Source organism: Ischnura elegans, chromosome 12 (genome assembly GCF_921293095.1).
Source record: "Ischnura elegans chromosome 12, ioIscEleg1.1, whole genome shotgun sequence".
NCBI lineage: Eukaryota > Metazoa > Arthropoda > Insecta > Odonata > Coenagrionidae > Ischnura > Ischnura elegans.
The window spans coordinates 66,898,123-66,916,457 of NC_060257.1; the positions used below are offsets into that span (position 1 = coordinate 66,898,123).

The 18,335-nt window shown below is 38.7% G+C and overlaps 1 protein-coding gene and 1 long non-coding RNA gene across 5 annotated transcripts in view; one reads left to right on the forward strand and one right to left on the reverse strand.

Moving 5' to 3' along the window:
* Positions 1–18,335, reverse strand: part of LOC124169862 (S phase cyclin A-associated protein in the endoplasmic reticulum) — a 215,495-nt gene that overhangs the window by 81,824 nt on the left and 115,336 nt on the right. The gene's annotated exons all lie outside the window — the stretch shown is intronic.
* Positions 1,523–5,703, forward strand: LOC124169863. Its single transcript, XR_006867260.1, has 4 exons — positions 1,523–1,957; positions 2,044–2,225; positions 3,883–4,007; positions 4,104–5,703. It is a non-coding gene; the product is annotated as an uncharacterized LOC124169863 (long non-coding RNA).

An 18,335-nucleotide genomic window follows, 5' to 3' on the forward strand; every position in this document is an offset into this window, starting at 1 on the left:
ATTAAATAAATATGGTAAATGTTAGCATAATCACGAAAAGAGAACTAATTTTGACAAAAATCGCGTCTGTTTCAAATGTTCGCCATTCATTCCCATACGAATTTTGTTCTCAAAACAGCGCCAGCGGCGACAACTGGAACTAACTCCAGACATGCTCATTCTGCCCGTTTACAGCTCACGTTGGACGGCCTTATGAATAACGTAGGCTACGCCTGCACATGAACCACCGACTCTTTTTCCTCACCGAAATCACAAAGCCAGCATTTAAAACTTCTTCTCCCACACGCATGGGCCTCACATACCCTGAGGTTGCTTTCATTGGCGTCCACAACCGATAACATCTTCAAGAAATTACCATCTTCTCACGCTTTTCACGTTGGAAAACATGCAGTAAATACGACAAAGGATGGAGTGTGTCTGAGTTAGAGTGATTCCAGGCGCGGCCGCTAGGGGCGCTGCGGTAATCTTTGCATCGCCAATAACAACCAGTAAATTCCTTCAAGTACATAAGTGCACTGTACTTATATTCGCGCAGAGTATTAACTGATTAGTAGTTAGACTAATCGCTTTTCTCTACCAGACAAATTGATTCGAATTACATATAAACATAGCACCCATTACGCCACATAATATGACCGCTTCCGGATTTTAAAAAGGGGGTAAGAGAATGGAGACACCAACATATAATTCCAAAGGGAATGATTAGAAACAAGGGTATCAGACAGCAATGATGCGGAAGAATTAAAAACAAATATCCAGCCATTAATTTCCATAAAAATCATCCATCCATTCCAACTTTATAACTTCTAATTTTGCGCACGTTCATTCGTTACGCCACACTCCATCTATCGGGAAAGTGAGAAACGAAATTACGGCAGCGAGGGTTTCAAAAATGATTTTTTTTAATTTCCTCCGCATAATGAAAATGGAATGAAAACCATGAAAATTAAAAACCATGAAAGGACACACAAACCATTATTTCACAGTAGTAGAACGCAAAATAACCAGGTAATCGTAAATTGAGGGTGTTTATACGCGCAAATATCTAATATAAATACCCTGAGCCACAAATACCCGATTATTTTTCGCCTACACTACATATATATACAAATAAAGTCACAGGTAAGGAAAAAAAGGGATAGGAACTTAGAATAGAAAAAATACGACGACAACGGTGCTGTGGTAGATGGAAAAAGCCAGAAATCAGAGGGCAAAAATGCGGCCTGACTGGGATTCATTATTTATACCGTTTAATTCAATGCCCATTATTATTACCATTTAAGGTAGTTTGAGCGAGATAGATCCGTAGTCACAACAGCGACTGTATCTTCTCAAACTTTACAAGTATCAAGAGTTTTTAAGGTTTTCGATACAATTTTATAATTTTTTGTCGGGAAAATATTTGCATCAGTTGCTTATTTTTCTCGGTAATGAACAAAATATACGTATTTTAAACTCTATCTTGACTTATTACCAAAGGTACCAATGGTACTTTTAGTAATATAATACTAAGTTTCCTTAATATAGTATGGACTTAATCCCGACTTGGAGTACGATATCCTGGCATCTGAAATGTTCAAACATAAAAATTTAAGGGTTACTTATATTAGAAAGCTATTTTAAAGCATTGTATCGCTAGAAATGACATATGTCAAAGAGACGTTCGACTTGGCAACAACGTCAAATTTCTTAGGTTGGTGCGACTCTCAACTAGCAACTAGAAATTCAGAGAAACAAGTGAATGGCTTGAAGCGTTACAGGAGTGCAGAGATTTCGGTGTTGAAATATACTTTAGAAAGTCGAGTATTTCTCTAACTTTTTAGTGAAATATGCCAGTTTTTCAGCCTTCTCTGCTTTAACGATGAAGTCATCCACTAGTAAAGCGGAAGCGGTTTGTGCGGAAGAAGGAATTTACGAAGGGACAGAAGAGTTCTTCTCGAACGTTCAGTGAATATAGGTAAGTGCTCTAGTAAATAACTCATTGCGAATTTAAGAATGGAAGTATGTTATTAGCTGAAAATAATTTTTTTATTTCATTTATAGTGTACGTCCTGTCATGTGTTGGGAATGAGCAAATGAATCGGGTTTTGGCAACCCTAATTATTCCGTCTGTCGCCAATTCCACTTGGAAAAGGTAGGAGCGATCTGTGGGGTCAAAGGTTGAAGATGCAATCGAGTACGGAAGCTGTGGAGGTGGAGAAGCTTCTCACTTTGGCCTTAACACCGTAAGTTTCACCGCATCAGTTTAAAAAATTAGACTATAAGTAGTAGCGTTATTGGTCCCCCGAAACCCAATGTGAAAGTTAATTCTTTTTTTTTTAATGTGCCTTGTGGTTGCATTACGTTCTTTCATATCTCTTGGAAATATTCAGTCGGTGTGCTTTTTATTTCCATGTACATTGCATTCCAAGAACATTACCAGTAGTAGGTCCAATATATAAACTAAAATTTAGGAAATGCAGAGGCTTTAATTTTTTTGATGATTACTTTGTTCAAGTGTGATTTGTTATTGGTTCCTTTGGATGAAATCATTATCGATTAAGTGACTGTTGACTGGAATTTGATGATGTGAGCTATATAAAGTGTTTGATATTTAGAACCAGAGAATTACCACAGATTTGCTGTTTTTAACATAGAAAATCAATAATTGCTGGATTGTGTTAATGTGGATTATAAGTTGATTAATTATGGTGATCTGTTATCAGGTCATAGGATTAGAAGTATATCTAACATATATTTTCAACTATAGTATCCATATCTTAAGTATTTATTCAGCAATTGAAGACAATCTAATTTATCCTTGATTATTATTCCTTAGTCATTGTTTCTTAAAGAGGTAAAGTACTCAGCACAGCCCTTTTACTGGTGTGCTCAGTGTTGCAACTACTACTCTATGTCATAATTTTACATGCTACTTATTTATCTAAGACTTTCAATATTTTTCGTGGATCAAAAACTTTTTCTTGATTTCTTAAAGGGATTACCTGTCTCCTCTAACAGCTATTTGCATGTGCTTGCCAGAAGAGGAGTATTAGTTATAATTCAATCAGCTTTGTTTCCGTGGCCATACCCTTTCCACTTATGATGTTCATCCTTCTCTCACAACCTGTTTTTTTATGCAATGTGAAGAAATGTTTTCTCTGTCGTTAATTTTTTAAAAGTCAAGGCTGTACATACTAATTGCATACCCTTATTCATTTCAAATTCCTAATGTTGCATTGAGTGAATGCTAATGATCACATTGAACTTATCTTTCCAAAAGAATTGCATATAATCATATTTTACTAGTGGAAATAATATTGCAGGAAAATGTTCCTATCCATCGACATCATCTCCCTGTTGTTCTTGATGGTTCTGTCCTGATTGTGGTTGCTTTCCTACATTTATCATAATTACAACCTACTTCACTATATCTGGTATGATGTTGGGCACAATATGGTGGTCTTTAATATTAGTACAATTAAAAAGACATTGCAATATTTCCACTGAGTCTTATTATGCCAACAACAATTGATAATGTTGTTTGTAGCAATGAAACGCGTTTTGTCATAATAAAACTCAGTGGAAATATTGCAATTTATAATTTTAGTAATACTTCATTATACATACTGATTAATGTTCTAGTTAGGCTAATGAGTTCCAAAGTGGCAAAATGTATTTGTGTCACATTAACCAATGATAGGGTATAAGTGTCTGACACATATACAATGTCCTCCCTAATGTCGAATCAAGAACATCATAAGTTAAGGGGTATATTACCTCCAATGTTATCATACTATTTCTATTCCTTAGTTTTAATTCCACCCAGTCACAGAAATCTAAGTGCAGTGCATTGGCTAATTAATATGTGGCCCCTCATTCAGTATACATAATTTATTTCAGTGGCATGACTCCCAGTGAAGAGTCTCCTATGCAGTGCAATGATGGAGCTGAGGTAGATATCATTGCCTCTTATGATTATGGATGGCAGAAGAAAGGCAATGGGTAATCATACGACAGTAAATCTGGTAAATTCCATCATATTTTCTGGGAAATAAATTATGCATAAATTGTTCCTCTTTATTATGTTAACAGTTAAAATGTCTTTCTTTTTACATTCACAGGGCATGGGTCTGTCATTGATTACCACTCCAAAAAATTACTTGCGTATGATGTATGCAGGACTATCTGTGCAATGTGTAGAAGACACAGAAGGTGGGAATGTTACAAACCCTGTGGAGTGTTATTTCAAGCTTAATGATTTCCCAAATGGCTACAGCTGGCATTAATATGGAGAAGCTGGTGGAAATACTCAGTATATGTGGAACTGAGGGAATAAGATTAAGTACACATGGGAGAGAGTATCAATGGTAAGCCCCATGTTACCATCCAAAGGAGAATAGAGTTTCACAAGTCTATTGAGGCTATTAGTAAATATTTTGAGGAGTTGAGAAAACTTAAAGAGTATGATAAATAAATAAGATGATAAATAAAAAGAGAAAATTAAAAAGAGTAAGACTGATAAATTATCTTATGCCTTATGTATAGCATGGTTTAAATGTACATAGTAGCAATGGTCATACTGTAAAGTCTATTAGAGATTTTTTAGCTTCTTTAAGATTCTCCCCACATCCTCTGGCTTGTGGTAACAGGTGTCTCCTGAGTATTTTAACTAGTATCTTCAGGTTTGCTGCAAGGGTCTAAAGGTTTGCGTGACATAATATTGGGCAATTTTTCCATGTTTTCTTTTGGGTGATTATCTTGTATACTGGTTAATGCGTCAACGCCTTTGAGTGAGAATGACTCTTTAGAAACTCCCTCCTGAATTGTTAGTGGGATTTTGTCGATAGGGCTGATCAATTTCTTTGCACACCTTGATTGGCAAGAAAATTATGCTGTCCCTCCCAAGGGATTGTTGTTAAAAGGGTAGCAAGGATTTTATTATTATTTGCATCGGTGAAAGTTATTTTAAAGTACTGTTTAACTAATTGCCATCTAATTACTGAAAGACATTGTGTTCCACTCTATGTATATAAATATCTTTATATATAAAATTAACCTGAAAATGTCCACCAGCTTCTCCATATTATGTAGAAATAAGGTTAAGGCAAATCTGGTGGTCTCCATGTTCAATGCTATTGGCTCCTGAAGTTAAGCACATTCAAGATCAGCTTACATAGCTAACATTGGTAACATATTCCCTTTCGTATTATATCTTTTGCTCTTACAATGACTTCGGGAACAACCTAAGTTGCTTCACAGGGACTGTAACTTGCCTCCTTACTGTAGCCTTCATTTTTTCTTCTATTCTGCTAGAGTGGGGCACATGGCATATGCAGTGTTGAATGCTAACAAAGAAATGTTTCTTTTTAAGACTAGCCTCTGCCCATTTCTTCAAAATTTACTGTGAATGCCTGAAGTGTATTTTTTTAACACTGATTTGAAGGAAAAAATCCCACTACTACATTGGAAATACGAGGGAACATTATCACAAGCAAGTTAGAGTGATAAGACAGCAGAGAAATACCTCATATACAAACAAACAAAGTATATAGTAGCCAATTTAATGTCTCTTGGGAGCCCTGGCTCTCCTTTTTATGTTCTTAGCCAACACTCAGTGAAACTGAAATGTGTATTGCTACATTTATGTAACATTGTAGAGTGCTTTTCTGAAAATATTTTGTAATTTTTGTTATGTATTAATAATAAATATGTATACCAGAAGTGTAGTAATATATCATTTTTTGTCTGATTCCTTCCTACAAACCCGAAGTTGGTAACTATGTGCATATATTTCCAGAATAGGGCCTTGAGATGAAAAGCAGAATATTGAAATTGTATCCAGTTTAACTAAAGGTAAGGGGTATTGCAGTAGGCATCAAGATGAATGGCAAGCTTCATTTAGAATAGTGTAATGGATATTTTAGTGGTTGAAGCACAATATTGTGATTTTTTAGCTTTTAGTATCTCTGTAATGATGTAAGCAGAAGTCCATTTGGTGTGAATTTCTTGTTCCTAAGGGATTGTTGTAAGGAAATGGCAAGATGCACTTCCTTTGAGACTCAATATGACTGTTATTGGAAGATTAATTTATATTTCGGTAACGTTCTATCTAAAGATTAGATTCGTTTGATTGCTTCGTGGTTAGTAGTCAGCTCTGCATTCATAGGTAATTTAAAATCGATGTCGACCAATGTTAATATATTCGGAGGGCTGGTTATACATTCATTTTTTCGATAGGTTTCCTCAAATTCGGTTAAGGCAACAAGATTTAGTAGGTTTTATGCATTGTGGGATGAATTCTGATTTCCAAAAGGGAGATGTTTCAACAGAATTTTACCATAAACGAAATGTGTTGTTTGACTTAAGTGTAAACGCATGACTACACTCAAAATATCTCGCCATGAATCCTGTCCTTTCGATTATGTAAGGTTCGGACTGCGTTGACTTAAATATGAAAAGTACTTGTCAATAACTACCTGTTAACGTTGTTCAATAGGTTTCACGCACGGCTCATACCTAAAAGATGGTTTGAGCCACTCGATTTCATCACAAATAGCAAGTTCATTAATGCGGATGGAGAATCGTACTTGTGAAAGTAAATACGCAGACACCTTTAGTATGCGTAAAATCGGTAATATCTTTCCTCCCAAAGCATGCCAAATAATATTTACGTACACATAAGAAATCTCTTCATTCGAAGTTTACAGAAACCCAAATAGTATCAGGAATCGCGAGTCTCATATTTCACTTCCCAATGTCCACCACGAAGTAATTTTTGTACTTGGAATTTACTGCGACAATATGGAAAGTCAGTACACTAAACTCTTACGCAATCAATTATATCCCGTTATTCCTTTTCCAATTATTCCTTGTATGCGATCATGTTTGTTTACGTTTAATTCTAAAGCAGCGTTGCCAAGCCGAATCTTCCGGCATCCGGTCGTCTGCAGGAAATGCCTGTTCGACGAAAAGTTTTTCTTTTATATTTTAATTATACTACCGGTGACCTATAATTTTAATGCAACCAAAAATTCATAAATGAAGTTTACTACACTCAGTTAGTTTTTCGTCGATTTCTATGAACGGGAAATAATTCTTTTTAAATAAATACTGTCGCCAAAGCGCATGGCTCCTATCTATGCCATGTAAATCAGCTTCTCTTTGCTCACAAATATCTCTGAATTTAGCCCGGTAAGGGGTGTATATTATGATATCACTGGAAAGATCAAGACTTTTTCTTTACAATGAGATAAAAATCATAGAATTCTATGATGATTGATTTTTCGCTCAAACTACCTTAAAACCCCGCTGAAATCATGTCAAATCCAAGCGACCTGGTAGCGCAATTGGTAGAGCACCCGGCCGGCACGATAATATCCAAGATATTTACCCAGGGTCACAAATACCTGGTTATTTTTCACCTACACTCGAAATAAAGTATCTAACATAGTGGGGACCCTCTGATTGTGCCAACTCAATGCAAAAGAAAGCTTCCAGCAGCTCCGCTGAGGGATGAAAATTGCAACAATCTACACCCACGGACATTAAGACCGTTACGGCGCGACTCTCTAAGGGGAATAAACCCTGTTATATATAAATTATCACTACATTAAGAGAGATAGTAATAGTTAAACTAAAAATAACCTGGTAACCACAAATTGTGGGTATTTATCCGCGGAAACACCCTATAAATTTACCCTGAGTGTCAAATATCATGTTATTTACCCGATTATATGTTAAGCGTTTTCCCACGAGGAGTGATAGTAATACAGGGTTCGTACTTTAACTACACTATAAAATTCACGGTTTTTTCCAGGTTTTCACGGTCTAAATGTCATCGAATCCACGGTTTGTAGATTAGGCGTTTTAGGCAGAAATATTGGTCACGTAACAATCATCGGCCGCACGTTAACTAAAAATGTAACAAACGCAACAGATGCCTTGAATGCAAACGCAGCAATCAAATTGCTATCTCTCATGACGTCACCTATCGTTACCGAAATTCAGGACCGGCTAAAAGGTGTGAGTGGGAGAATGGAGAGAGCAGGGTGGCAGGGAAGTAAAGAAGTGTCTGATTTTTTGCCAGGGTTAACGTCTTCCAATCACAGGCTTAAGGTCAATGTGCTGTCATGGCACACGGACCAATACATTACTGCGCTTCGAATACACGCGTGTAGATAAATGCGAGGACAGTATCTGCACGTGACTCGGCCTTGAAACATGATCGAAAGAACGATTTTTCTTTTAATCTGTCTATCGTAGTTCTACAATCAAGTTTGAGAGATTTCTAAGGTTTTATGACGAAAGTCACGGCTTATTCACGGTTTTAAGGTTTCAAGATTGAATGGGAACCCTGTAATAGTATAACTCAAAATACCCAGGTGATGGCAAATTGAGGGCATTTATCGGCGAAAATGCCAGCCATATTTACCCAGGGTCACAAATACCCGGTTATATTACACGCCTACATTACGCCTATTTTACAAGATCCAGGTTTTCACGGTCCAAATGTCATCTAATCCACGGTTTGTTGATAAGGCATTTTAGGCAGAAATATTGGTCACGTAACAATCATTGGCCGCAAGTTAACTAAAAATGTAACAAACGCAACAGATGCCTTGAATGCAAACGCAGCAATGAAAGTTGTTCGGTTGTGTATTTTGCCCATACAAAGTCGAGCCTCGCCACCTGTTGGCGATACCACGAATATTCGAGTTTTCGTTCTGCTTTTGTTTTTTTGTCAGTCCGCGAACGGGAGTGAATTTGTACTGTGTGAGTCGTCCTGTGAACTTCGTAAGTGCATGGTCGAAGAGCAACCATGGGAGACGGAGCCATGGCCTGCCCGCGACGCGACGTGACCATGATCGGTAAGTGGTATGCGCCAGCACGGCTCGACTTTGATCGAATAATTGTAATAGTAATTCGTAATATACAGTCCACAATTCTTATAATCACGTTCGAGAGTGATCAAAAGTGCTACCTATCTAATGAAGCCTCTACCACGGTAGGGTCCCTCCCACCGCGCCGACTCGTGGCAAAAGAAAGCTTTCAGCAGCTCCGCGGAGGGATTGAAATTGAGACCATCTCCACTCCTCGTACATACCCGTGGACCGGAACGGTGCGATCCCCGCGAGGGGACTCACAAACCCTCCTATACCGTCAGCTCCCTCGCGATCGGAGAGACCCCCTAGTTTCACCCGGGAATCGTTTAAATAATGCATCGCCAATACTTCTGTCGCGGGGCAAGTCCCCTTCAACATGTAACCCTCCCTCGCTTCAAGCCTCTCAGCGTCCTGCCATACCACTCCGTGCGACGAAAAAAAATATTCCTTCCCCACGTACAAACGCGGGGCTTTTCTTTTGTGTCCTTCCGCGACCGACCGCGTCTACATCCGCGCCTGGCAGTCGAAAACCTCCCTTCTCTCTACACACACATCTATCTCTCACTTCCTGGCCTTATTCCGTATCCCATATTTTATTTATCGGAGCTGTAGGTAGAGAGAGAGAGAGACTCGCGATCCTCGCTATTTTTTTCGGCACATCCCCTGTATGGGGTACACTACATCCTTGCTGCTCTTGATGGCGGTGCCGTTCCAATTCCCCAACCTTTCCCCCAAACACGTCCACCCTGTTTTACCCGTTCCTCTGTACGTCTCTCTTTTGGCCACGTATCCCTCTCCTCTCTCTATTCGACACCTGAGAGGAATAATTCATGGCGGACCGTTGCATCCAAGATGCCAATGCCTCGGCAGATCCATCTACTCACTCATCCTCTGTAGCTGTCCACCTCGCAGAACCCGCGCTCAAAATATAAGGATGGCTTCCGTAGGTATGGGCGTTCCCTGAATGTGACCACGATGGTAAAAAATAAACCAATAGTTTCGAATGAAAATTCGTCAGCCAGAGGTTAAAATTCCACCAAGTTGATCATTATCACGCATTATTAAGGCCGTTTTACACGGTACACGGAATTGCGCAATCTGACGTACGTGCGAAGGCGCAATCAAAATTGCGTCGTGTAAAGCGGTGAATTGCTAGAACACATGCGAGAATGCGTGGATGCGCGACGGCAAAATAGCCCCTGTTCTAATTGCGTTCATGCATTCGCGCAATTCGGCGCCATTTTAGAAATTAATGCAGCTCTAACCTATGCAATTCCGTGCCCCGTGGAAAACGGCCTTTATACGTATTTGTTGACAGCGAGGCTTGGATGTTGACAGAAGCAGAGAAGTCAAGAGTGGAAGCTTTCGAAATGTGAAACATGAGAACGCGGCGAATTATATGTGTCTCGTATCGCTCTCAGGAAGAATGAATCCTTGAACCTCTCCGTTATCGAATATAATTTCTTAAATTTGTGCTAATCTTCCTATCTACTAAAGAAAGTTGTGTCCTTCGAAATACCCTTGAATTCTCCAGGAAAATTCGGAATGGAGAGCTGCGTCAAACCAATCGTAGGATTATTGACCAATGATGATGATAATTACCCCTAGCTAGGGATGGGCGGATCGGATACCTCGGATCCAAATATCCTCGGATATTGCCCTTCATCGGATACATCCGATCCAAAGTCGCGGAAGACATCGGATCTGGAACCGAAATTTTAAATAATAGCTTCAGAGAATGCAACGCTCCATAAGGGTGGAAAGAGTTCCGATTCTATCTTCGAATGCACCGTCGCATGCGATTCATGTCCTACTCATGAACCGTTTTGTTTGAAAGCTCTCGCAGAGGTTACGTAGGAGAATTTCAGCCGTGGAGAATAAAAAAGGCAAAATACGACTGGCACATAGTGTGACTCTTCCCAAGAGATTGAACAATCATCGAGGGAATCTCAACGCCAGGAATTTGAAAATGCATTTGGATCCGAAAATATCCGATCCGAAAGATTCGGCTCCGAAAATCAAGGATCCGATCCGAATCCGGATCCGAAAAAAATCCTGGATCCGTCCATCCCTACCACTAACCCATTGTATAGGCTCTATTGCTACTTTGGGCGTTACTTTTTTAACAAATAATTTACAACCTGCATCTGATCTGTAGAACGCCACAGTCTACACGAATGATTCCACTGTAAAAAGCAGAAATAAGACGGCTGATGCATACACATGAAGGATAAGATGTATATATAGGAGGGTGCATCAAGGCCCAGTTTTTTCCGCCACCCCCGATCAAGTCCTCCCCCTCAACGCATTATTCGGTTGTCATCCTATGTTTGTGCAGGGGGATTGGGCCTAATTCAATACGCCTCGTTAATGTCTTGGGCGCAGTGCCCATGGGACAATCGGGAGAGGAGGGTGAAGGAGGCTTGGGGTGACTGTGCCAGGGTAAGAGGGTTACTTCGCTGCAGGGGGTCGGTTAAGCTTGCACCACAGGCAACTTTATTTTTTATACACAACAGATTCCTAGCGTGAGTACGGGTGCAATGTGCCAGAAATCACTGCTAAAACAACCAAATATTTTGAGCAAGGATGAAATAATTTCGGCTAGGTACATGAATAGAATAGGAACCAAATTAAGCTGATTGGAAAAGAATTGCTGCTAGCGGCATGGCACGACGGCTTGCAGTAATACCCTACCATGACACGCTTGACTCTGCGCATGAGGTGAGCTCTACCGTCACCTATTTGCAGTAACTTCGGATTGAAATTTTTAGTGATCTAAGGCTCCTAGTACACACACCGATTTTTGACGCTCAGTAAAATAAATCGGCCGTACACATTCCAATAGGACTATTGAACTATTGGAGGACATGGGAGCTTGCACAGTGCACGCTGACCGACCACGAGCCTGTACCGATGAAAATTCAGTTATAATCTGAGGTTTCAGGCGAGATGGAGTGGAAACGGATCATAATGAAGAAGCAGGAGCAAATACGAAGGAGGAGAAATTTGTGGAAATTGCTCCCGCTTCTTCAAAAAGTTGGTTGATCACGACAAACAGGCAAGTGATCGTTTGATCGTATGGCGTAAGCAGCGCTCCACCGATAAAATATCAGTCGGTTTTTCTGCCTGTCGATTAAGATCAATTTGTGCACAAGGAGTCCAAGGTAAAAAGTAAGGATTAGTCGATTCCAAATGTCGATTCTCGATTATGAATTACTAATGGGGATTTACTACTGAGATACCGAGCACATTCGTTCGCGTAAGTTTTCTAGGCAAAGTCACGAAAGGGTTGATTACATATTAATAGATAATTAAGAAAATGATAAACTGTTCATTATTGGAAATGTCTATGTATATTTTTTTCATTTCATAGCATTTCAAAACAACAAATGGAACCTAAGTAAAAAACGGCAAATGGAGCTATGCACCAAGCCAAATTTGATACAAACACAAAAAAACTATTGTATTCTTAACTAAAAAAATAAAAAAATCCTACGGCAAATAAGAAACGATAATGACAAGTACTCAAATTTGAGATTAAATAGCAACCTTAGCTATTCCCAATAGGGTAAATAATAATAATAACAATAATAATAATATTATAGTTAATATTTTAACGGGTATGCAATTTTTGACTTAATTTGGCATCTTATTCCATATATGAGAAGCTGTTACAAGAAATTATTTATAGTAAACAGTGCCCTTGCTCAGTATAATAGATTAGGATCAGACTTCGTGGGCATTGTAGTGACGGAGGGACAAATAAGGAACAAATCAAACAAATACCTCCGTGATTTGTTTTTAAATAGCACAAACAAAAGGGATCCCAGAAGGCATTCCCCACGGTATTTGACGTAGAGCTATGTTACAATTAATTTTTTTATAATATGGCATGACGTGGACGTCCCTGCGAAGGTCAAAAAAGAACCTAAGGCAGGAGTTTAAGACCCAGTGAATTTTGAGATTTTCTTCATTGAGGTCATCATAAAAAAGGCAGCAGTAATCTTTTACAGAGAAAATAAGCGACGATATAAGAGTTTTTTCCAGTATTGAAAGGAAGTACGTATCTATAAAATTGCCAAAATATACATGGTAATATAATAGTAAAATATCTATAGTAGTAGGGGTAGGTGTGGACTAGCAGCATCACGTGTATAGGAAGGGGGGAATTCAGGATACACGAGGGTTTGGGGAAGGAAGTTTCGAATACTCTACGAGCGAACGGATCCATTTGGGATTATACCAATCCACGGCCGTATTGCGAGATGTAAGGGGAAGGCGAGGACAGGAAAAAAATATAACGACGCAAAGCTTTTCATCGGATTAAATTGACCGTCGAACAACAACCGAAGCAGACCTGTCACTGGCTTAGTTATTCGCGAGATTTTGGCATTTTTATAGCGACTCTGTTCAGTGTGTTCCACGTGGTGAGAGGAAAAACAATGTGGTGACACCCCTAAGGGTGAGAAACAATATCGCGTTCACCGCCCAAACATTGGACGCTTGAGGCATCTAAAATATCGGATTTATGAGAATCTTTCCAAGTACTCTTGGCTAAACTAATATCGAATCTTTGAAAAGGCATTGGTTACATTTTGTTTAAGAAAATTCCATGAAAAAGTCAACATTTTCTAGAGAGATATCGTGAAACAGCAAATCAAATGATAATTAATCAAAGATATCGCACTAACCACTAAATTTTATTTCACATCATCAGGTGAAATACTTGACGATGAACACAAGCCAATCAAAACGCGTGTTTAGAGCTGTGAAATAAACGTTCTACAAAAAAAAATTAAACGTAATTTTTTACTCCCCAAAACTTTTCGGGTTTGTATTTTCGGAAATAACAAGATGAAGTTTTGACAAAAAAATCTGGCGTAATTATGCGCGTCACGATACGAAGATGGCGATCTAAATAAGACGTAGGTAGTCACCATCCTTCAACTTGATTTACTGCTAGTTTATTACTACAATGATGAGAATAAGTTAATGCTAAAATAAAAAGTTACGATTGATGATTGGTTTCCGGGTTAATTCCGCGTCGACTCATCTTCGGTGGACGACAGTTCCAGGAGCGTTCCAGCTCCCGTCTTCGGGTCCCTGAACGGGAGCTGAAATGCGCCCGAAACTGCCGTCCGCCAAAAATGAGTCGACGGAAATTAACCCGGAAACCAATAATCACTTTAATCGCCGCGGAAAGCCTCCGCAATAAAATGTCGTGATATTTATGTGTAAATAAAAATGCAACGAATTCAAATAGATCACTACGGATCCGAAATATGGTAGTTTTAAAAGGACTAGACAAATTAATGCTATTCGAGAATGATACATGGCAGAGAATTCATGGCCGTACGCGAAGGGAAATCGAGAAAAAATGCATCAGAAATCACCAAACATAAGGGATTCTATGCATTAAAAAATCCTTAAAAATGGTGGCATGTAATTCAACATCCCTTACGCTCTAAAAAGTATTTCCAAGTAGCCAATGCAGACACGTGGAAAAAAAATCTGTAAATTTCACGCGAGGAAATTTATCAATAAATTCAGTCCAAAAAAAAACTTGACTTGAAAACTTGTTGAGTTAAATACTATACGGTAGATAACTATTGAGTCAATTCAAAAATATGATACTTCCATACGATGTGGAGACTCAAAGGGTGAAATTACCAAAAACAGTAGATCTTGTATCCACAATCTCTATCAGTGGACCTTCCAAACTCATAAAATACGATTTCGATAACGACGTCAGCAAAGAGATACAAGCCAACGCATACGAAGCCACGCAGGCAATTCATCAAGCCATTCTGGTAACGAGAGTGCCGAGAAAAAATATTAAAAGAAAAAAATACATCAGAAGAGTGGAAAAGCGGGCACGGATCGAGAAAAAAATTTCGAGAGCATATTAAAGGACTTTTCGGAACCGATGAGAAAATATTGGCGACGCGGAAGTGGGTGAATAAATAAATGCATATAGATATATGATGGAAAGAGACGCAATTTGGGCGAACAGGAACAAAAGTGACACTCGAATATGTCCTCATATCGCTCCGACGACACCACCCTAGAGATCTGAAGTCTCCTTTCACGGATGGGAAAAAATTTGAACGAACATTTTCGGGCACGAACATGAAAGATAAAAAAGAGAGGATATGAAAACAACACACTCATAATCGATTCAATACATATATATTGAGAGGGAGTTTGCACAAGATATTGAAAGTGAAGCACATTCATGGATGGCTCATGCCGATTCGGTAAGGGTTTGTTCCTTTTAGTAGGGTGGTGCAGTGACAGCACGGTAAGGGTGCGGTACCCCTCTAGTGCATGGAGTGGGAATATCCCCAGGAGGAGTCCCTGGAGACAGCATGGTCGTGGGGAGAAGCGGAGAGAGGGTTGTAAGTGGGGGAAAGGGGTCATGATGACAGGGACGCAGAGGATCACCATGGGAACGACGGTTGTGGATACAGATGCGGTGCGGGTGGAAGGGGGAGGGGTGAAAGGAGGGTGGGGGGACGAAAACTATAGAGTTATAATAGATGGAACGGTGCGACCATTTTTCAAAGGTGTATTCACACGCCTCCTTGTGCCTCTGCAAGGTGTTTCCAGGCCATGTTAAAAGATATTCAGGTTAGTTAGAGCTCCTCGTTAAGGCCGTTTTACACGGGGCACGGAATTGCGCAGGTTAGAGCTGCATTAATTTCTAAAATGCCGTGGAATTGCGCGAATGCATGAACGAAATTAGAACAGGGGCTATTTTGCCATCTCACGTCCACGCATTCTCGCACGTGTTCTAGCAATCACCGCTTTACACGACGCAATTCTGACTGCGCCTTCGTACACACGTCAGATTGTGCAAGTACGTGCCCCGTGTAAAACGACTTTTAAAAGTAATAAGAATTTAATGAAACGTTCGTCACTTATTCTTTGAAAAGCGTACCACCAATGATCGAAAGAAAAAGACAATCCCATGTGCCGTTTTTGAGATGTTCGATGCTAACATTAGGAATATTTAACATGGGCTCTTATGGAGAAATACGGTTTTTTTCGAGGTAGCGAAGCTGTTTATAACAAGAAGTTGTTGAGAAGCACTTATTAGAAGCAATGTTTTGTGACAAATCTAAATATGCACGCGAAAGTATAACTCCATGATAAAATAAGAAAGATATTTGAAAAAAACTGCCTGAACCTTGCAAGGCGGCTGGGAATCTCTAGTACCAACATCGCAAAATGAAAACCACTACACCGACTTCGCCTAAATTACGCAAATATATTTAGTTTACCGGTTTTTACATGCGTCTTACATATCTTTTGTTTATAAATAAATATTCCGCTGTTTTCAAGCAAAGTGAAAACATTTAAGAAATACTTAATGGTACTAATTTATGTTGAATATGATTATAAACGCACTAAATTAGCGAATCAATCCACAAGTTGATCTGCATAGGTGAGGGTAGAGCTCGACCCAGATTAAAACACAGGAATATGTTTTCAAGCCAAATAAAAATGTAAATTGAGGAAAGGATTTACGTGATGCATGATTATGAACTCACTTATTCAATGATTTAACCCGAAAGTTTTTTTCGAAGAAACGAGGGCTGACCGAAACCCAGACTAAGGCACGGGCGTGCGAATATCACGGGCAAGATCACATTCGATTACGGGAGAGAATTCGAAATTATCATTAATGAGAACAGAGAGAAGTATGATGCTTTTCCACCTTTTCTCGGACCCAAGCATCAATCATAGTCGAGCAGGAGATTAAAATGTAAAATGTCTCCGTGCACAACTTATCGCAACTATTTTAAATTATTATTAAACTATAGCACAAATACTTTATCTACCGCCGACGAGTAATTATTTCATCAATTCCAGGTGAGAACGAGCAACAATTCACAAATCGATTGTAGTCTAAACAAAAGTCCTTTGATAACTATCGACAGGCATTTGCTTTCGGTTTTAATTGACTCAAAGTAGAACCTTACTAACTAATGACAATGAAGATTTAATATTCGCTGTTCCAAGTTGTCGCGAACTACCAGACGCACTTCTTAAACATTCAATCTATGGTTAAACAAATTTATATCAAGTTAAGATTTTTTAAATGAGGGTTAACCTTTCACTAATTTTTTTTAAAATAATAACCCAGTCAAGTGTCTCACGAGAACGAGAAAATGCAGTGTTTACTCACCAATTTGCTCACAACTAATCAAAGGAAATCTCTTCCTTTATTGACTGATCATGGATTACACTCACCTGAAAATAGACAGAAAGAAAATTAATTACAAAATGACATCAAAACTATCGAATTTTCAATATCACTTATACATCCAAGTGATCACATTAAGTAAAGCTAAGGCAAAGAAGTATTTTTTCAAACAATTAGGTGTTAAGCTAATATAATAATAAAAGTATTTTCAATTTAAAAATATTTTCATAAATACACACTGCAAATAACAATATGCATTAAATAAGACGACCTATCGCTCTGTGCTACTACGTGACATTTCATTAATACCATAAGCCCCTTCATTTATTATGTAGTCATAAGAACTATTTTGGAAAGTAATGTAAAGGAAAGGAAAGTCTGCGAGAGAATAAATGCACGGGTGTCGGAACCTTTCAGGATAAAGGCAGGCGTAAGACAGGGTGATGGACTATCCCCAATCCTATTCAACTTAGCAATAGAAGAAGCTCTTCAAAAAGTAGCAAAAATGGACGAAGGCGTAACAATTGGCTCCAGAATAAATATACTTGCTTTTGCAGACGATGTGGTAATTTTAGCAGAAAATTTAGACGACATACGCCGGCTTACAAAACTTTTCATGGAAGAAACAGCTAATCTAGGACTAAAAGTAAATGATGGAAAAACTAAATATATACACTTTACAAGAAATGAAATGAACAGAAATCAAAATCCTCTCTACATAGACAACCACAAATTTGAAAAAGTGGACTCCTTTAAGTATTTAGGCGTTTTTATTTCAAGAGAAAACAAAGAAGCAATAGAAATACAAAACAGGCTAAATCTGGCTAACAGATGCTTCTACGCCTGCAACAAACTCATGTCCTCAAAATTACTATCACACACTACTAAAATCAGAATATATAAAACAATCATAAGACCCGTACTGTTATATGGAAGTGAAACTTGGAAACTGGATAAAAAGGAAGAAAGAAAATTAATTGTTTTTGAAAATAAGATCCTTAGGAAAATATATGGACCAATCTCTGAAGGAGGAGAGTGGAGGAGAAAACACAATAGAGAATTAAGAGAGCTATACAAGGATCCAGATGTAGTGTGCGAGTTTAAATGTAGAAGAATTAGATGGGCTGGGCACATTTTGAGAAGAGAGGACACTAATCATTTAAAACAAGTTATAATGAGGAATCCTGAAGGAAGAAGGCCAAGAGGAAGACCAAGGCGAAGGTGGTGGGACCAAGTGAAGGTAGACCTGGAGCGATTAGGAG